This window comes from Trichechus manatus, unplaced genomic scaffold (genome assembly GCF_000243295.1).
Source record: "Trichechus manatus latirostris isolate Lorelei unplaced genomic scaffold, TriManLat1.0 scaffold00057, whole genome shotgun sequence".
Taxonomy (NCBI): Eukaryota; Metazoa; Chordata; class Mammalia; order Sirenia; family Trichechidae; genus Trichechus; species Trichechus manatus.
In genome coordinates this window covers 4,854,173-4,876,773 of record NW_004443993.1, presented here as the reverse complement: position 1 = coordinate 4,876,773, position 22,601 = coordinate 4,854,173, and the positions used below count along the sequence as shown (strand labels likewise).

At 38.8% G+C, this 22,601-nt stretch overlaps 1 pseudogene; it reads right to left on the bottom strand.

Annotated features, from left to right (window-relative positions):
* LOC101359631 (vomeronasal type-2 receptor 116-like) overlaps positions 1–19,883 on the bottom strand; it is a 72,311-nt pseudogene extending 52,428 nt beyond the window's left edge.
* Positions 19,884–22,601: the final 2,718 nt, after the last annotated feature.

The following is a 22,601-nucleotide window of genomic DNA, read 5'->3' as shown; positions in this document are numbered from 1 at the left end:
GTGGGACCAATGGAGTATCTTAGGTGGCTGCTCACAACCTTTGAAGACCCTAGACACTACTCAAAAAGTAGGATGTAGACTATTTTCTTTATAAACTGTGTTATGCCAATAGAGCTAGATATCCCCTGATACCACGGTCCCCAGCCCTCAGCCCAGTAATTCCGTCCCTCAGGGAGTTTGGATGTGTCTACGAAGCTTCCATGACCTTGTCTTGGTCAAGTTGTGCTGGTTTCCCCAGTATGGTGTACTGTTTCGCCTTCATCAAAGTTACCACTTATCTATTGTTATTTAGTGTTTTTGCCTCCCTGCCCTTCCTCTCCCTCACAACCCTTAAAGATTGTTTCTTTTTGTGTGTAAACCTTTTCATGAGTTTTTATAGTAGTGGTCTCATACAATATTTCTCCTTTTGTGATTGACTCATTTCACTCAGCATAATGCCTTCCAGATTCATCCATGTTGTGAGACGCTTCACAGATTCATAATTGTTCTTTATCGTCTCAGAGTATTCTATTGTGTGTATGTACCATAGTTTTTTTTTTTTTATCTATTCATCTGTTGGTGGGCACTTATGTTGTTCCCATCTTTTTGCTATTGTGAAAAATGCTGCAATGAATACGGGTGTACATATGCCTATTCATGTGATGGCTCTTATATCTCTAGGATATATTCCTCTGAGTGGGATTGCTGGATCAGCAATTTCTATTTCTAGCTTTTTTCCCCATGCATCTGTCAGTTTGTTGTACTGTGGAGGCTTGCGTGTTGCTGCGATGCTGGAAGCTATGCCACCAGTATTCAAATACCAGCAGGGTCACCCGTCATGCATAAACATCCTTATCTTAGGCATTAGTGAGCTGAAGTGGACTGGTATTGGCCATTTTGAATCAGAGAACCATACAGTCTACTATCCTGGGAAGGATCAGTAGTTGGAAAATATGACCTTAGTGATAGAAATGATGCTGGAGATAGCATGACAGAATTTTGCAAGACCAAGGACTTCATTGCAAATGCCCTTTTTGACCAACATTTCGAGAATAGATTTGATACACTGAACAATAATGACCGAAGACCAGATGCGTTGTGGAATGACATCAAGGACATCATACATGAAGAAAGCAAGAAGTCATTAAGAAGACAGGAAGAAAAGACCAGAATGGATGTCAAAAGAAACTGTGAAACTTGCTCTGGAACGTCGAGTAGCTAAAGCAAAATGAGGAATGATGATGTAAAAGAGCTAAACAGAAGATTTCAAAGGGCTGCTCGAGAAGACAAAATAAAGTATTATAATGGCATGGGCAAAGAGCAGGAGATAAAAAATCAAAAGAAAAGAACATGCTCAGCATTCCTCAAGCTGAAAGAACTGAAGAAAAAATTCAAGTCTCGATTTGCAATATTGAAGGATTCCGCGGGGAAAACAGTAAACGATGCAGGAAGCATCAAAAGAAGATGGAAGGAATACACAGGGTCACTATATCGAAAAGAATTGGTCGATGTTCAACTATTTCAGTAGGTAACATATGATCAGGAACTAATGGTACTGAGGGAAGAAGTCCAAGCTGCACTGGAGGCATTGGCAAAAAACAAGGCTCCAGGAATTGACGGAATACCCAACTGAGATGTTTCCACAAACGGATGCAGCATTGGAAGTGCTCACTCATATATGCCAAGAAATTTGGAAGACAGCTACCTGGCCAGCCGATTGGAAGAGATCCATATTTATGCCTATTCCCAAGAAAGATGATCCAACTGAATTCGAAAATTATCGAACAGTATCATTAATATCATATGCAAGTAAAATTTTACTGAAGATCATTCAAAAGCAGCTGCAGCAGTGTATTGACAGGGAACTGCCAGAAATTCAAACCAGATTCAGAAGATAACATGGAACCAGGGATATCATTGTGATGTCAGATGGATGTTGGCTGAAATCAGAGAATACCAGAAAGATGTTTAGCTGTGTTTTATTGACTATGCAAAGGTATTCGACTGTGTGGATCATAACAAATTATGGATAACATTTCGAAGAATAGGAATTCCAGAACACTTAATTGTACTCATGAGGAGCCTGTACGTAGATCAAGAGGCAGTTGTTTGAACAGAACAAGGGGATACTGCGTGGCGTAAAATCAAGAAAGACGTGTGTCAGGGTTGTATCCTTTCACCATGCCTATTCAATCTGTATGCTGAGCAAATAATCTGAGAAGCTGGATTCTTTGAAGAATGGACATCAAGATTGGAGGAAGACTCATTAACAACCTGCGTTATGCAGATGACACAACTTTGCTTGCTGAAAGTGGGGAGGATTTGAAGCACTTGCTAATGAAGATCAAAGACCACAGCCTTCGGTATGGATTACACCTCAACATAAAGAAAACAAAAATCCTCACCACTGAACCGATAAGTGACATCATGATAAATGGAGAAAAGATTTAAGTTGTCAAGGATTTCAATTTACTTGGATCCACAATCAACACCCATGGAAGCAGCAGTCAAGAAATCAAAAGATGCACTTCATTGGGCAAATCAGCTGCAAAAGGCTTCTTTAAAGTGATCAAAACCAAAAATGTCACCTTAAAGACTAAGGTGCGCCTGACCCAAGCCATGGTGTTTTCAATCATCTCATATGCATGGAAAGCTGGACAATGAATAAGGAAGACTGAAGAAGAATTGATGTCTTTGAATTGTTGTGTTGGTTAAGAACATTGAATATATCATGGACTGCCAAAAGAATGAACAAATCTGTCTTGGAAGAAGTACGATCAGAATGCTCTTCAGAAGTACGGATGGCAAGACTACATGTCACATACTTTGTATGTGTTATCAGGAGGGATCCGTCCCTGGAGAAGATATCATGCTTGGTAAAGTAGAGGGTCAGCAAAAATGAGGAAGACCTTCAAAGAGATGGATTGACACAGTGGTTGCAACAATGGGCTCAAGCATAACAACGATTGTGAGGATGGCGTAGGACCGGGCAGTGTTTCGTTCTGTTATACATAGGGTGGCTATGAGTCAGAACTAACTCGTCGGCACCTAACAAGAACAAGAAGCTTTTCAAAGAAGTGCCATATTGTCTTCCAAAATAGTTGTACCATTTTACATTCCCACCATCAGTGCATAAGTGTTCCAAGCTCCATGCAACCTCTCCAACGTTTGTTATTTCCTGATTTTTTGATACGTGCCAGTAATGTTGGGGTGAGATGGTATTTCATTGTAGTTTTGATTTGCATTTCTCTGATGGCTAATGATCTTGAGCATTTCCTCATGTGTCTGTTAGCTCCTTAAAGATCTTCTTTTGAGAAGTGTCTGGTCATATCCTTTCCCCATTTTTTAATTGGATTATTTGTCTTTTTGTTGTAGAAGTGTTGGATTTTCCTATAGATTTTAGATATTAGAACTTTGTCGGATCTGTCATAGGCAAAAAACTTTTTCCCAGTCTGTAGGTTCTCTTTTCACTCTTTTGGTGAAGTCTTTTGACGTTTAGTTTTTAGAAGATCTTAGTTATCTAGCTTAACTTCTGGTGTTTGTGTATTGTTAGTTATGTTTTGTATCCTGTTTATGTCATGTATTAGGGCCTCTAGCATTGACCCTATTTTTTCTTCTATGATATTTATAGTTTTTGGTTTTATATTAAGGTCTTTGATCCATTTTGAACTAGTTTTATGCTTGGTGTCAGGTATGGGTCCAGTTACATTTTTTTGCAAATAGACATCTAGTTTTGCCAGCAGCATTTTTTAAAAGACTGTCTTTTCCCCAATTTAATGGCCTTTGGGCCTTTGTCAAAGATCAGGTGACCATAGGTGGATGGATTTATATCTAGGTTCTTGACTCTGTTCCATTGGTCAATGTGTCTGTCATTGTACCAGTACCAGGCTGTTTTGACTACCGTACCTGTGTAGTAGGTTCTGAGATCAGTTAGTGTGAGTCCTCCTACTTTATTATTCTTCTCCAATAGTTCTTTACTTATCTGGGGCCTCTTTCCTTTCCATATAAAGCTAATGATTAGTTTTTCCATCTCTTTAAAGAATGCTGTTGGTATTTGGATCGGGATTGCATTGTATTTGTAGATTGCTTTGGGTAGAATTGACATTTTCACAATGTTGAGTCTACCTATGCATAAGCATGGTATGTTTTTCCATTTATGTAGGTCTCTTTTGGTTATTGCGGTAGTGTTTTGTAGTTTTCTTTGTATAGGTCTTTTATGTCCTTGGTTAGATTTATTCCCAAGTTTTCTTTTTTGGGGGGTGCTATTATAAATGATATTGCTTTCCTGCTTTCCTTTTGTAATTCTCTTTATTGGTGTATAGGAATCCAACAGACTTTTGTATGTTTATCTTGTATCCTGCTACTCTGCTGAATCTTTCTATTAGTTCCAACAGCTTTCTTGTGGCATATTTTGGGTTCTTTATGTATCATATTGTATCATATCATCCACAAATAGGGACAGTCTTACTTCTTCTGTACCAATATGGATGCCCTTTATTTCTTTTTCTTGCTTATTGCTCTAGCTAAGACTTCCAGCACAATGTTAAATAGGAGTGGTTATAAAAGGCATCCTTGTCTTCTGTCTGCTCTAATGGGAATGTTTTCAGCCTCTCTCCTTTAAGAATCATGTTGGCCGTTTGTTTTGTATAGATGCTTTTTATTATTTTGAGAAATTTCCCTTCTATACTTATTTTATTCAGAATTTTTATCAGGAATAGGTGTTGGTCTTTATCAAATGCCTTTTCTAGGTCGATTGAGATGATCATGTGATTCTTTTCTTTTGTTTTATTTATGTGGTGGATAACTTTGATGATTTTCTAATGTTGAACTGTCCTTGCATACCTGGTATGAATCCCACTTAGTCATGGTGTATTATTTTTTTGATATGATGCTGGATTCTATTGACTAGCATTTTGTTGAGAATTTTTGCATCTCTGTTCATGAGAGATAAACAACAACAACAAAAAAACCCCAAACCCATTGCTGTCGTGTTGATTCTGACTCATAGCAACCCTATAGGACGGAGTAGAACTGTCCCATAGGGTTTCCAAGGAGTGCCTGGTGGATTCGAACTGCCGACCTTTTGGTTAACAGCCATAGCTCTTAACCACTACACCACCAGGGTTTTCTCATGAGAGATATTGGTCTATAATTTTTGCTTTTTCTGGTGTATTTGCCTCATTTTGATATCAGTGTGATGCTGACTTCATAGAATGAATTCAGAAGTATCCCTTCCTTTTCTGTGTTTTGAAATAGTTTAAATAGTACTGGTGCAAACTATTCTCTGAATATTTGGTAGAATTCTTCAGTGAAGCCATTTGAGCCGGGGTTTTTTTATTTTTTATTATTTTTTTGTTATGAGTTTTTTTTTTTAAATTACCTTTTCAATCTCTTCTCTTGTTATTGGTCTGTTCAGATTTTCAACATCAATTTGTGACAATTTGTTAGGTAGTGTGTTTCTAGCAACTTCCTCTAGGTTTTCAGATTTGCCAGAGTATAGTTTTTCATAGTACTCTGTTATGATCCTTTTTATTTCAGTTGGGTCTGTCGTAATGTCCCCTATTTCGTTTCTTATTTGGGTTATTTAAGTCCTTTCCTGTTTTTCTTTTGTCAATTTGGCCAACGGTTTGTTGATTTTGTCGATCCTTTCAAATAACCAACTTTTGGTTTTATTGATTCTTTCTATTGTTTTTCTATTCTCTATTTCATTTATTTCTTCTCTGATCTTTATTATTTCCTTTCTTCTGGTGGTTGTGGTTTTCTTTTGCTATTCTTACTCTATTTGTTTGAGTTGTGTGGATAATGTTTTGATTTAGTCTCTTTCTTCTTTTTTAATGTGTGCATCTATTGCTATAAATTGGCCTCTGAGCACTGCCTTTGCTGTGTTCCAAAGATTTTGCTGGGACGGCACAGACCCAGAGAGGTCGTGTATCATTGGCTCTCTAGCTGAGTGGTGTGGCACAGCCCATAAAGAAGGGGCAGGGATGGCACATGGGGCTAGGTGGACTGGATAAAGGAAAGGCAGGAAGGGAGAGATAAGAAATTGGAAAAACATGGCACTGATGGAGCCTACTGGTGTGGTGGTGGGGACATAGGGAAGTCGTCTGCTGAGCTGACTGATTCTCTAGCTGAGCAGTGTGGCACAGCCAATCAAGAAGGGCAGAGATGGCACACACGGCTAACTGGGTGGTAGAAAGGAAAGGATGGAAGGGAGAGAGAGATAAGAAGCTGAAGAAAAAATAGCACTGATGGAGCCTGCAGGTGTGGCGGTGCAGATGTGTGGAAGCTGTGTGCTGGTGAATCTCTAGCTGAACTATGTGGCACAGCTCATCAAGAAGAGGTGGAAATGGCACACGTGGCTAGCTGGGTGGGAGAAAGGAAAGGAAGGAAGTGAGAAAGAGAGAGAAGAAACAAAAACAAAATTGAACAGAAAAAATGGCCCTAAAGGAGCAGGCCAGTGGAGGTGGGGCAAATCCCAGTGACAGTGAGCTGGTGTCTCTCCAGGTGGGTGACCATGGCCTGTTGGAAAGCAGCTGTTGCTGCATAGAGGGAAGAAGGTGGGGGGTGGGGTGGGAAAGCATGTATCCTTGGTTACCAGATGCTCTGTCTCCTGTTGGGAGCTCCGTGATGTTGCCTTCTGGTACTCTACATTCCGATTATTAATGGATGTTTGCAGCTGTTTTTTCTCATTTTGAGTCATTCCAATTAGAGAGATGCATATCAAAACTACATTTAGATACCATCTCACCCCAACATTACTGACACTAATCAAAAAAACAGAAAATAACAAATGCTGGCAATGTTGTGAGGAGATAGGAACTCTTATACACTACTGGTAGGAATGTAAAACAGTACAACCATTATGTAAAATGGAATTGCACTTCTTCAAAAGCTAGAAATATAAATATCACATGATCCAGCAATCCCACTCCTAGGTATATACTTAAAGAAATAAGACCAGGGACTTGAATAGAAATATGCACACCCATGTTCATTGCAGCATTATTCACAATAGTCAAAACATGGAAACAATCTAAGTGTCCCTCAACAGATGAATGGATTAACAAACTGTGGTACATAACACAATGTAATACTAGGCAATGATGATGAATCTGTGAAACATCTCACAACATGGATGAATTTGGAGGACATTATGCTGAGTGAAATAAGTCAATTACAAAAGGACAAATATTGTATAAGATCAGTATTATAAAGTAACAACAAAAGGATTACTCATTGCCATTGAGTCGATTCCAACTCATAGCGACTCTGTAGGACAGAGTAGAACTGCCCCATAGGGTTTCCAAGGAGCAGCTGGTGGATTCAAACTGCTGACATTTTGGCTAGCAGCCAGCTCTTAAACACTGTGCCACTAGGGCTCCACAAAAGGATTGCACACAGAATAATAAAATTCTTTGATGGTTACCAGGGACGGGAGGAGGAGGGAGGGAAAACTATCAAACAGCTAGAAACAAAAAAAGAAACAAAATGAGAGACTCAACAAGGAAATTAAAAAAAAAAAAAAAAAAAAAGAAAACATCCAAACACACTGCAATTGAGTCAATACTATGAAGGGAAAGGCAATACCCAGTGTGAGAGAAGTCAGCACAACATGACCAAGGCAAGAGAGGACACTGAGAGGAAAGCAAAAATAAAGGACAACTACGGTTAAACTACAATAGCATAGACAATTCTGTAATGCTGGTATTAACAAACAATAATTTACAAATGGATATGTAGACAGATATGCCAAGAGGTGTGGGAGGGTGTAAGGAAGCACGTCCCCTCACAGATACAGTTTTGGTGGTGGATATTTCTACATACAGGACTGTAGGTTCTCCTCATATAATAATATAGACAATAGATCACACAAAGGGCACAACCAGGAAAACCTCTTAGACATAATCAAACACCTCACAGGATGAAGTTCCTAGGCTCCAAGACAAAGGACCATAGACTTGGAGGACATCTACGTTAATTAGCACAACATGGTTCATAAAGACAATGTTCTGCATCCTACTTTGCTGAGTAGCATCAGGGGTCTTAAAAGCTTGCAAGCAGCCACCTAAGATGCGTCTATTGATCTCTTACAGTCCAGAGCAAAGGAGAGTGAAAAAAACCAAAGACTCAAGGGAACAATTAGTCCAAAGGACTAATGGACAACATAAACCACAGCTTACACGACTCCAAGACCAGAAGAACTAGATTGTGCCTGGCTACCACTATCAGTTGCTCTGACTGGGATCACAACAGAGAGTCCCGGACAGAGTGGGAGAAAAATGTAGAACAAAAAATCAAATTCACAAAAAAGGCCAGACTTACTGGTCTGATGGAGACTGGAGGAATCCCCAAGACTATAGCCCTAAGACACTTTTCCAACCTAGAACAGAAGCCATTCCCAGAGATCAACTTCCAGCCAAACAATAGACAAGCCCATAAAATAAACAATAACACTTAAGAGGAAACTGCTTCTTAGAACAATTATACCATATCAAAAAGGCAATATTTGCCCAAAAGCAAAAATGAGAAGGCAGGTAGTGGTAGAAAAACAGGACGAAAGGAGACAGGGAACCCAGGGTGGAAATGTGGAGAGTGTGGACACATTGTGGGAAATGATACCAAGGCCATGAAACTCTTTATGTACAAACTATAGAATGGGAATCTAATTTGCTTTTTAAACTTTCACCTATTGCACAATAAAAAAAAAAAAAAGAATTAAAAAAAACTTTCTTAGAAGTCTCATCAGCCAGATATTCAAGTTCATCACTTGTAAGTTCTATTTTCCACCAAATATTTGAACATAACTGAGACAAGTTCTTTGCCACTGCATAAAAAGCATCGCCCTTCTTCCGTTGTCCAATCACATGTTTGTTATTTTATTTTAACACCTCACCAGAAGCACATTTAACATCCACATTTCTAGAAACATTCTGTCGCTGGTACCATAAGTATTCTCTAAGATGTTAGAGACTTTCTGTATAGCTCTCTTCACTTCCTTGTAAGCCCTCATCAGAATCACCTTTGATGTCCATAATTCTACCAACAGTCTCTTCAAGGCAATCTAGGCATTTACTATTAGGCACTTAAAACTGTTTCAGCCTCTACCCTCTACCCAATTCAAAAACCAATTCCACATTTTAGGTATCTTTTAAAGCAGCAACCCACTCTCAGTACCAAATTTTGTTTTAGTTATCTCGTGCTGCAATAACAGAAATACCATAAGTCCATGGCTTTAAGAAACAGAAATTAATTTTCTTAGTTTAGAGGGCTAGAAGTTCAAATTCAGGGCTCTGTTTCTAGAGGAACACTTTCTGTCTTTGTTGGCTCTGGAGGAAGGTCCTTGTCTCTTCTGAGCTTCTGCTCCTGGGCCATCTTTGTGTGGTTTGGCACCTGTCTTCCCCCATTTCTGTTAGCCTAATCGGATCCTTTTATTTCTTGTAAGAGATTGACTCAAGACACACCCTACACTAATCATGCCTCATTAACATAACAGAAAACTGATTCCCAAATGGGATTATAACAAGCATAGAAGTTAGGATTTACAGCACATATTTTTGGGGGACACAATTCAATTCATACACATATATATTGATATGTTGTATTTTAATTTTCATTAGTCTCAAAGTATTTTCTTATGTCATTCATAATTTCTTCTTTGACCCGTTGGGAGTGTTTGTGTTGTTTAATTTCCACATATTAGTAATTTTTCCAGTTTTCCTTTTACTATTGATTTCTAGTTTCATTCCATTATGGTCAGAGAAGATACTTTGTATGATTTCAATTTTTAAAAATTTTTTTGAGGCTTGTTTTGTGACCTGACACACGTGTATTTTTGAGAATATTCCATGTGCACTGGAGAAGAATGTGTTCTGCTATTGTTTAGTGGAGTGTTCTATATCTGTTTGTTAGGGCTTGTTGGTTTATAGTGCTGTTCAAGGTCTCTACTTCCCTATTGGTCTTCTGTGCAGTTGTTTTTTCCATTATTGAGAGTGAGGTATTGAAGTTTTTGACTATTATTGTTGAACTGTCTCTTTTCCCCTTCAATTATGTCAGCTTTTCCTTCATACATTTTGGGACTCTGTTATTTAGTGTGTTTATGTTTACAGTTGCAGTATCTTACTTGTTTTTATTATTATTTGTTTATTGTGCATTAGGTGAAAGTTTACCGAGCAATTTAGATTTCCCTTCTATAGTTTGTACATAAAGAGTTTCATGGTCTTGGCTTCATTCCCCACAATGTGTCCGCACTCTCCCCATTTCCACCGTGGGTTCCCCATTTCCTTTCGTCCTGATTTTCTACCCTTTCCTGCCTTCTCATCTTTGTTTTTGGGCAAATGTCACCATTTTGATCTTGTATAACTGATCATTCTAAGGAGCACGTTCCTCTAGGGTGTTGTTATTTACTTTATGGGCTTGTCTATTGTTTGGCTGGAAGGTGGTCTCCAGGATGGCTTCAGTTCCAGATCAGAAGAGTGTCTTAGGGCCATAGTCTCAGGTTTCCTCCAGTCTGGTCAGACCAGTAAGTCTAGCCTTTTTTGTGAATTTGATTTTTTGTTTTACATTTTTCTCCCACTCTGTCTGGGACCCTCTGTTGTGACCCCATCCAGTAGTGGTAACAGGGCACCATCTAGTTCTTCTGGTCTTGGGGTCGTGTATGCTGTGGTTCATGTTGTCTATTGTCCTTTGGACTACTAATTGTTATTGTTCCCTGGAGTCTTTGTTTTTTTTTTTCACTCTCCTTTGCTCCGGTTTGGAAGAGACCAATAGTTGCATTTTAGATGGCTGCTTGCCATATTTCAGCAAAGTAGGATGCAGAACATTGTCTTTGTGAACTACGTTGTGCCAGTTGATGTAGAAGTTCCCCTTTGCCTTTGAGACTAGGAACTTCATCCTGTAAAGTGTTTGGTTATGTCTAAGAGGTTTTCCTGACTGTGCCCCTTGTGTGCTCTATTGCCTGTATTAATACATGAGGAACACTTACAGTCCTGTACATATAAATATCCACCACCATAACTGTATCTGCCAGTGATTATGCTCCCTTACACCCTTCCACACCTTGGGGCATAACTGTCTACCTATGTATCCATTCATAAAATATTATTTGTTCATACTATTTTTTGCCAGATTGTCTATGCTATAGTAGGTACCTTGTTATTAGGGGCCATTGAGACAGTTCTGACTCATAACGACCCTATATACAACAGAATGAAACACTGCCCTGTCCTGTGCCATCTAAACAATTGTTATGCTTGAGCCCATTGTTGCAGCCACTGTGTCAATCCATCCCGTCGAGGGTCTTCCTCTTTTTCTCTGACCCTCTACTTTGCCAAGCGTGATGTCCTTCTCCAGGGACTACTCCCTCCTGACAACATGTCCAAAGTTCATGAGACGAAGTTTTGTCATCCTTGTATCTAAGGAGCGTTTTAGTTGTACTTCTTTCAAGACAAATTTGTTCCTTCTTCTGGTAGTCCATGTTATAGTCAATATTCTTCACCAACACCATAATTCAATGGCATCAATTTTTATTCACTCTTATTTATTATCCACCTTTCACGTGCATATGAGGTGATTGAAAATACCATGGCTTGGGTCAGAAGCACCATAGTCCTCAAAGCGACCTCTTTGCTTCTGAACGCTTTAGAGAGGTCTTTTGCAGCAAGATTTGCCCAATCCAACATGTCCTTTGATTTCCTGACCACAGCACCCATGGGTGTTGATTGTGGATCCAAGTAAAATGAAATACTTGACAACTTCAGTCTTTTCTCCATTTATCTTGATGTTGCTTATTGGTCCAGTTGTGAGGGTTTTTGTTTTCTTTATATTGAGGTGTAATCCATACTAAAGGCTGTGGTTTTTGATCTTTCTCAGTAAGTGCTTCAAGTCCTCTTCACTTTCAGCAAGCAAGGTTGTGTCATCTGCATATTTCAGGATGTTAATGAATCTTCCTCCAATCCTGATGCTGCTTTCTTCTTCATATAATCCAGCTTCTTGAATTATTTGCTCAGCATACAAATTGAATAAGTATGGTGAAAGGATATAACCCTGACTCACACCTTGCCTGAGTTTAAACCTTGCAGTATCCCCTTGTTCTGTTCGAACAACTGCTTCTTGCTCTGTGTACAAGTTCCTTATAAGCACAATTAAGTGTTCTGGAATTCCCATTCTTCGCAATGTTATCCATGGTTTGATATGATCCACACAGTCTAATGTCCTTGAATAGTCAATAAAACACAGGTAAACTTTCTGGTATTCTCTGCTTTCAGCCAGGATCCATCTGACATGAGCAATGATATCCCTGGTTCCACGTCCTCTTTTGAATCCGGCTTGAATTTTTGGCAGTTCCCTGTTGATGCACTGCTGCAACCACTTTTGAATGATCTTCAGCAAAATTTTACTTGTGTGTGATATTAATGATATTGTTTGATGATTTCTGTACTCTGTTGGATCATCTTTCTTTGGAATGGGTATAAATATGGATCTCTTCCATTTGATTGGCCAGGAAGCTGTCTTCCAAATTTCTTGGCATAGACAAGTGAGCACATCCAGCGCTGCATCAGTTTGTTGAAACATCTCAATTGGTATTCCGTCAATTCCGGAAGCCTTGTTTTTGCCAATGCCTTTAGTGCAGCTTGGACTTTTCTCTTCAGTTCCATTGGTTTTTGATCATATGCTACCTCCTGAAATGGTTGAACGTCAACCAATTCTTTTTGGTACCCAGACTGTGTATTCCTTCCATCTTGTTTTGATGCTCCCTGCATCATTTAATATTTTCCTTGTAAAATCCTTCAAGATTGCAACTCAAGGCTAGAAATTTTTCTTCAGTTCTTTCAGTGTGAGAAATGCTGAGGGTGTGCTTCCTTTTTGGTTTTCTAACTCCAAGTCTTTGCACATTTCATTATGATACTTTATCTTCTCGAGTCACCCTTTGAAATCTTCCATTTAGCTCTTTTACTTCATTATATTTTCCATTCCCTTTAGTTACTCTATGTTAAGAGCAACTTTCAGAGTCTCTGCTGAGATCCATTTTGGTCTTTTCTCTCTTTTTAATAACCTTTTGCTTTCTTCATATATGATGTCCTTGATGTCTTTCCACAACTTGTCTGGTCTTCGATCATTAGCGTTAAGGCTGTGAAATATACTACTGAGATGGTCTCTAAATTCAGGTGGGATATACTCAAGGTCATATTTTGGCTCTGGTGGACTTTCTCTAATTTTCTTCTGCTTCAACTTGAACTTGTTGTTGTTAGGTGCGGTTGAGTCAGTTCCGACTCATAGCTACACTACGTACAAGAGAAGGAAATTCTGCTCGGTCCTGCACCATCTTTGCAATCATTGTTATGCTTGAGACAATCATGGCAGCCGCTGTGTCGATCTCTCTCGTTGAGAGTCTTCCTCTTTTTCACTGACCCTCAAATTTACCAAGCATGACGTCCTTCTCCGGTGACTGGTCCCTCCTCCTAATGTATCCAAAATATGTGATACAAAGTCTAGCCATCCTTGTTTCAATGAGCATTCTGGATGTACTTCTTCCAAGACAGATTTGTTCCTTCTTCTGGAAGTCCATGATATATTCAATCATCTTCACCAACACCATAATTCAAAGGCATCGTTATTCTTCAGTCTTGCTTATTCATTGTCCAGCTTTCACGTGCATATGAGGTGATTGAAAACACCACGGCTTGGGTCAGGCGCACTTTAGTCCTCAAAGTGACATCTTTGCTTTTGAACACTATAAACAGGCATTTTGCAGCAGATTTGCCCAATGTAAAGTGTCATTTGATTTCTTGACTGCTGCTTCCATGGACATTGATTGTGGATTCAGGTAAAAGTAAATCCTTGACAACGTCAATCTTTTCTTCATTTATCACGATGTTGGTCATTGATCTACTTGTGAGGAATTTTGTTCTCTTTATGTTGAGGTGTAATCCGTACTGAAGGCTGCATTCTTTAATCTTCCTCAGTAAGTGTTTCAAGTTCTCTTCATTTTCTGCAAGCAAGGTTGTGTCATCTGCATATCAAAGGTTTTTAATGAGTTTTCCTCCAGTCCTGATGCTGCGTTGTTCTTCATATATTCCAGCTTCTTGGATTATTTGCTCAACATACAGATTGAATAAGTATGGTGAAATGGTACAACCCTGACTCACACCTTTCTTGACTTTAAACCACGCAGTATCCCCTTGTTCTGTTCAAACGACTACCTCTTGGTCTATGTACAGGTTCCTCATCAGCACAACTAAGTATTCCAGAATTCCTATTCTATGCAATGTTATCCATAATTTGTTATGATGCAAACAATTGAATGCTTTTTCATAGTCATTAAAATATAGGTAAATATCTTTCTGGAATTTTCCGCTTTCAGCCATGATCCGTCTGACATCAGCAACGATATCCCTTGTTCCACGTCCTTTTCTGAATTCAGCTTCAATTTCTGGCATTTCCCTGTACTACTGCAACCACTTTTGAATGATCTTCAGCAAAATTTACTTTTGTGTGATATTAATGATATTGTTTGATGATTTCTGTACTCTGTTGGATCACCTTTCTTTGGAATGGGTACAAATATGGATCTCTTCCATTTGGTTGGCCAGGTAGCTGTCTTCCAAATCTCTTGGCATAGGCAAATGACCGCTTCTGGCACTGCATCCATTTGCTGAAATATCTCCGTTGGTATTCTGTCAATTCCTGGAGTCTTTTTTTCACCAATGCCTTCAGTGCAGCTTGGAACTCTTCCTTCAGTATCATTGGTTCTTGATCATATGTTACCTCCTGAAATGGTTGAACATTGACCAATTCTTTTTGCTATAGTGACTCTGTATTCATTCCATCTTCTTTTGATGCTTCCTGGGTTCAATATTTTCCCTGTAGAATCCTTCAATATTGCAACTGGACGCTTGATTTTTTGTCTTCAGTTCTTTCAGCTTGAGAAATGCCAAGCATGTTCTTCCCTTTTGATTTTCTATCTATAGGTCTTCACATATTTCATTATAATACTTTACTTGAACTTGCATATAAGCAATTGATGGTCTGTTCCACAGTTGGCCCCTGACCTTGTTCTAACTGATGATATTGAGCTTCTCCATCATCTCTTTCCACAGATGTAGTTGATTTGATTCCTGTGTATTCCATTCAGTGAGGACCACGTGTATAGTCACCGTTTATGTTAGTGAAAAAATGTATTTGCAGTGAAGAAGTTGTTTGTCTTGCAAAATTCTATCATGTGGTCTCAAGCGTCGCTTCTATCACCAAGGCCATATTTTCCAACTACAGATCCTTCTTCTTTGTTTCAAACTTTCATATTCCAGTCACCTGTAATTATGAATGCTTCTTGATTGCATGTTTGATCAATTTCAGACTGCAGAAGTTGATTAAAATCTTCAATATCTTTATCTTTGGCATTAGTGGTGGGTGCGTAAATTTGAATAATATTCCTATTAACTGGTCATCCTTGTAGGCATATCAATATTATCCCATCACCAACAGCATTGTACTTTAGAATAGATCTTGAAGTTATCTTTTTGACAATGAATGTAACACCATTTTTCTTTAATTGGGCATTCCTGGCATAGTAGACCATGTGATTATCTGATTCAAAATGGCCAATACCAGCCCATTTCAGCTCACTAATGCCTGGGATATTGATCTTTATGCGTTCCATTTCATTTTTGATGACTTTCATTTTTATTGATTCATACTTCATACATTCCACATTCTGATTTTTAATGGATGTTTGCAGCTTTTTCTTCTCTATTTGAGTCATGTCAAATCAGCAAATAAATGTGCTTCAAGCTTGACACCATGCATGTCATTAAGGTCAACTCTACTTTGAGGAGGCAGCTTTTCCCCAGTCATATTTTGAGTGCCTTCCAATCTGAGGGACTCATCTTCTGGCACTATATCAGACAGTGTGCCACTGCTATTCATAAGGTTTTCACTGTCAACTTTTTCAGAGGACGTCCTTCTTCCTAGTCTATCTTATTCTGGAAGCTCCACTAAAATCTGTCTACCATGGGTGACCCTGTTGGTGTTTGAAATACTGATGGCATAGCTTCCAGCACATCACAGCAACACACAAGCCACTACAGTACAACAAACTGACTGAGGAGTGGTATTTATGGAGGACAACCAAATATAAATTTAAAAAGTCAATCCATTAACTCATTCAGTGTACTCACTCCACAGTTTAATGAATAAAACCAAATTTAAAGAAATAGCATATATAAACCTGTTCTTCCTATGGGCATTAACTTGGAATATGTGAAAATAGGATTACATAATGAGTCAAGAAGCAACACTCAAAATGTGAATGTGGTGCTGGGTTAAAGGTGAGCATATTCAATCTCCCTCAGGGCTCTGTTCAGATAAGGCTATAATGTATACATCCAACTTTGAAATGATGGTGTACCTCCTTGAATCCAACAGACCATTCTATCATCTCTTCATGGATGACCAAGCCTTGATCATGTGGATTATTGTAGATAAATTCTACTTTAACCAGCATCTCAAGACCAGCAGGAAAATTTATGGAGTTCAAGATATCATACTGTTCTGTAGAGTTTCTTTTCTCATCCAAGGATATATGCTCCCCAATGCAGTTTGTAAATTGGATATTCCTTAGAAATGGATGAAGCTACATGAAAGGCATAATTGGAAAATGAGAAATACATTCAAATTATAGATGGAAGTCCCCTATCTACCAAGCAATCCTTATTTTCCCACCTCTTTAGCTTCAGGCTTTCTTTATGGTAGAGGCTCAGCTGTGTTTGTGTACTCACCATCTCATGAGCTCAAGGGAGAACTCTTCCCTTGTCCATGAGAACAATGGGAGACTAATCAAATTCAATCATGACACTGTCTAGAGTTTGGCTTACACGTGCATTTTGGTGCAATCTTGACAAAGTTTTCTCAGGGCTTTCTGGAAGCTAATAATCATACATTAAAAGGGGCATAGCAAACAAAATAAAAAGAGGAAAATATAGGAATTTTAACACCCAGGCTAATCCATTTTTAACCTGGGTAGTCCTGGAATCTTACATGCATCTTGTGTGTTTTTACATATAAGATTGTGAACATAGTCCCTGGTCATATGATGTTGGATGTTTAGCAAGAAAAAAAATACATGAAAGTACCTGTTGGAGTGTCATCAGGTATGGCTCAAAAAATAAGTCCGTTTCCCAGAGACATTTCAAGATAATAAGGAATAGGAATGTATACATCCCAGGGAGTAATAAAGATTTGACCTATTTTGATACTCCTATGTTTTGACATGAGTTGTTGTTGGTTTATATTTTACATCTTTTGTTCAGACATAGGAAATTTTTTCTGATAACAGTTTCTAATTGTGTGGTCTGTAACTGAAGCCTCCCTCCATGGGTTTTCCAAATTGATACTCAACAATTATATATTTAAGTATATCCAGTGTGAATGACCCTCCATTCATTTTGCTTGATCTTATCGACTTTGATTCGAAAGCCTGGTCATCATGTTGTGCCTCAATAGAACACCCCTACTGCCATCAGGTAGACAATACAAATGCTGCTTCTGGAGGAGTTTACCTGCCAGGGGAGAAACATAGGTTCGTCTACATTTCCTATAGATCCCATTTCTGTGTTCACCAGAAGCATTTCATGCAGGGCTAGAGCCACGGCATATACAGCATTATAGATGAGATAACTGGAGTCAGACAAGGTGTTGATGTCAATATTTTCTGCTAATAATTCTAAGGAAGCATTTGGTAAGCAGTTCCTGATTTCTCCACAACGTGATCCATCAAGAGAGCAATCAAAAATGTCAAACCAGAATTTACTGAAGTAAAAGTCCTCTGGGTATTTGGAAGGGTTAATTGTCTTGAGAAAGTGTTTGAAACCAGGGATTTCCCTATTCCTATGTGAAAATGAGAAGCTTCCAGGTAAAGAGTTCAGCATGTGCTCTGCCTTATACAAAGTAATATCCCATTTTCCTTCCATGATCCACACCTTCTCCAAGGTTAAATATAAGTCTCCCACCATGCTTAGGATCGTGAGCATCTCAGCATCACCACACATTATATACACATTTGCAGATGAATCTCTGATGCTGTCTATGAACATCAAATCACTTAGTCTATGTATTCTGTTATTGACATGGAGCTTTACTGTAAAGGCAACACAGACACCTTCCTTTACCATCTCTGCTTTCAAGTCCCAGAAGAACTGCTCCCCTTTCGTATCTTCTGAGACCAAAAGTGCCACCCACTTCCAACAAAAATGCAGCAATAACCAGATCATTCCACGGGCCAGAGAGCTGTCCTTGGTGGCCATCTGATAGAGCAATGGGAACTGGTCTTTATTACTCAAGACAGGATCGAAAGGACCATACGTGACCTGAATAAGAAGAGAAAAAGGGTCATGATTCTGAGTGGAGTGAGATTCCAGGTGTCTTCACCGGGGAGGGAGTGAAAGAATTCTCTCTGTAGGAGGGGGAATTAATGGAATATTTGCTGAAGAGAAAGAAACTACTGCGGACATTACACAGTTCTCCTTCTGGAATAGCAGAAGACCATATTTTCCAGCCTCTTTGCTTTCAAGAGGTGACATGTGACTAGATCTAAGCAATTGTTTCACTTCCAGGCCAAAGTATAAGAGGATCTGTAAGTACTCCATATACTTTTCATCTCCTGAGGGGACAACTGAAGAAGTTGTGAGTTTCAGATGGTGCATCAGCAGGATGGTGTTGTCTCCACCAGTCTTGCTCAATGGTACTTTGGAACCGAGACCTCTCATCCCAGCAACCATTGTTGGATATGAACTCCAAGAAAAAAAGGAATATTTTCTGTGTTAAACACTTGATCCTTTGGGTTTAACTTGTTACCTCAGCATAACATAGTTTATCCTAAAGAATACAATTACATACACTGTCTGATTTCTAAAAAATAATATTTCACTAACAGAAATCTCCTAGGCCAATGCTGTCTTGTTTGGCCTTAATTCCTCCCAATTGCTGCTTGTATTTGAATGGGTCCCTGAAAAGAGACTCTGAGATGGAGAGTTGTATGTGGAAAGGGTAGGGGGGGCGCCCTCAGGACATAACACCTGTGGGGAAGTGAGGAAGGCAGGATTGGGCAGAGGGAGGAGCTCAACCACAAGACAGTGGCACCAGCATCTCAGCTAATTGTTGGGGCCCTACATTATTGCCCCAAATTTAGACTACAGAACCTGGCTTTTTTATCCTCACATCAGTCAGTCATTCGCCTATGATATTCCCTGAAGGGTCATATCAAGGAATGGAGAAGTTTTCTTTGCTGTGGTCATTTCCTATGAGGCATACAGCTGTGGGCTGGTCAGCAGTCTACATTTCCAGGTGCTGGCATGGAGGCATTGGCCCTGAGCTGCAACATGGGCTGAGCCTCAGAATATCCATATCACTGTCTTTTCTCCTTCCTCTTTCTTTTTGCGGCAGATAATAATCTCACAATCTGAGGAATCCCCTGGGGTTTGTGCTTAACTCTGGAGGGATCTGTAAACCCTGCTTCCTCCTTTACCTTGATCAGAAGGGAGGGAACGGTATTGCAGAGGACCTGATCATCTCCCCCCAGAACTCACAACCCACCCACATACCTGTGGGCTTTTGTAGAGCTCCAGCAGGCTTCCAATCTCTCCTGAAAATGCTGACTTGGTTCCCACAATCATGGCCACAGATTTGCTCTCTCTCTGGCAGTTGTAATTAGGGAGAGTCTGATTCTCTCCAGAGAGCCAAAACAGGACATTCTCCAAGGTCTTGGGGTCACTGATAAGGGCCTTGTAGAGAAGGAAACCCAGGGATAGGTTGGGGAGCAAGCGAGGATTCTGGTTGATTTCCTCGATGGCAAAGCGAAAGGTCAGAACATATTGGTAGCTCTTCAAGAACCACCTAAACAGAATGGACTTCATTAGCTAGAACGGTCAAATCATATAATTCAAGGGCAAGTCTTAAGCCAAAGCAAGGGAAAAGGAATGGTTTAAAGTTTACTTTTTCCTCAAGTTTTTTTTTTTTTTTTAAATAATTATTGGACTACTAAGGAGTAGTTTTAGACATTTTTCTTATCTCACCCCTTATAAAATTTTAATACCATGGATATACTGTATATATGTCCAGATGGGTAGAACATTGAAGGACCACAAGCCATAGCAATATCTAAAAACTCTAGCCTGATTCATACTCAGTACCTGCAGTTCCAAAGAGGATTGTATTATTGGTGTGCTTTTATCTCAACTATTGTCAGTCTCATTTTCTTTGGTGCATCCAGTTGCTGATACTACAGAACTGAAGAAAGTAATTAGCATGCCAACCATCACGAACTTATCTAATGAAACTTTCACGACCTCAAAGTTTGCTACCAATTTTGGACTTAAACACATAGAGTTGTACTGATTGCATGAGTTAATATGTGTAAGGTATGTAACCTAGTTCCTGGCACAGAAAAAGATTCACTTCGTGTGGGTTATTATTGTTGTTAATGTTTTATTAGTTTATCCCAATTTAAGAATTGATACAATGGGCTCCTAATTCTAAACATTTTACTTAAAGTCATCAGGCAAGTAAGGATACTGCAGATTCTGAATTTAAAACAAGGATTGACTGATCCAAACCTTATGCATTTTCTCCTCCATTGCATTGCATCAGACTACCCTGTCACACACACGCACACACGCATGCAGGCACAATGATACAGTAGACTTGTTGCATATTAGCAGAGAGAAACACAACATGTAGATTCCATGAAAGGAAAGTCTCAGCACAGTCAAATGGCAATTTAAGGATAGCCACTAGTTTTCATGCACTGCACACCCAAATTCTTGTCTATCTGGTCTTTGCCGAACACTGAAAAATTCTTACCTGTCCTTTCCCCATAGCTAAGAAGACTCTTACCAAAGCGGAGAGATAATACTTAAAATCAATAATTATCATTATAAAAAGTAACTTGACAGATTACAATCAAGACCTGCATAAATATACTTAGTATCTATAACAGTTTTATTTCAAAAGTCTTCATAATCACTAATCTTTTTTCCCTTCTGCTTCTGGAGAACTTGTCAGTCTGGTTTCAAGAATTACAACAGGTGACATTTCTTATTTTAAAAATACCACATTTGTTTGGTTTTTCTTCCTCCAAAGCTAGGTTTTTTTCTCTGCCTTTCATGTTTGTAGGCTGAAAAATGCTGATAGCTTGAATCTGTCAATCACTTTTTCTCTGCCCTTCTGACAAGGATGCTCTGATAATAACTGTAATTTAAATGAAGAGTATCAGTGTATATTTAAAGCAATTTATCTTCAGCAAATAACCAATACTACGTGTTCAACAGCTATTTTAACATAGCTTGAGAAATATGTTTCCTACAATAATTGAATCAGGTCCTGTCATATAGTTGAAGAATCAGGCAATTTCACAGGAAAGGGAGATTAGAGTTTAGAATGATAATTGGATATATTGTGGGGGAAGAATTTTAGTCATGGAGCATTACCACATGGAATCTGTGGACCACATACTCTGGCTCTGAGCCTTAAACAAGTTCAGTCATTGACAAATGTTCCTGCTGGTTGAGTGACAAGCCATGAAATGGGCAGCTATAGTTCATATGAGATTTTTTCATCTATCCATTCATTCAACACTCATATACTCTGGGCTGGATAGAATTCCAGGCACCAGGAATAATTTATGGATGAAAGAGGACAAGTCTCTTCTTTCAAGGAGTTCCCGAGTTAGGGAATATACTTTGTGTGTGTGCATATGTGTTCGCATGTGCGCACGTGCATGTGTGCAAATTAAACAGAATAAATGAAAAAGGTTTTAAATTATATGTGATATAGAGGAAATGAGGTAAAGAATAAAATAATCACAATGGAAGGAGAAGGAAATAAAGAGATAAGCAAACATTACTTTTTTAGAAAACGGAAAAATACAGTTATTTTTTAAATCTGAGAATTTATCTTTAGCTACCTAATTGAGGACAAAACAAAGTTCAATATGCAATGATACATGGTGCAGCCAAATGAATGATTTAGGCTAAATTCCAAGTTCATACTTTGATTTTTGTTGTTTTTTCTGTTGCTCACCTTTTAAACTGCTTTCAAATCCTCTAAATAAAGAACTCCATATTTCACTAAAAAAATGCATGGTTTTCTATTTTTGTGCATACAAAGAAATGACGTGGGAGCAATAATGGCAGATAGTAAAAAATTAAAGAAAACCTGAGGAAACTGCTGAAGTCCATGAAAATAAACTAGAAAACTTAAATGTTTATTTTTTCAAGAGAACATGATTGAACAAAGCTGACTTCATAAAAGTTGACATATTAATTAGTGTAGAAAGTACTAGAGGAAGCCCCCCAAAATGCCTCATTAATATGGTTTTGGAGGATAATCTCCTCAAATATTTGGGGAACCCAGTAAGTCAGATGCTATTTAATCTTTTCCGGAGCATAAGAGAAAAAGGAAGTTTGCCTCTTGGCTTCCAGCTCTCAGTAAAAAGGAAATCACGTTTCCGAATATCCTTCAACTTTCTGAAAAGGTTTATGAAGATGGGTGCGTGCCTCCTTACTCAGGTCCCAAGGGGAAAACATCTAGTGTCTTGCCCATGCATTGATGCATCTCCCATTTATAGGACCTCA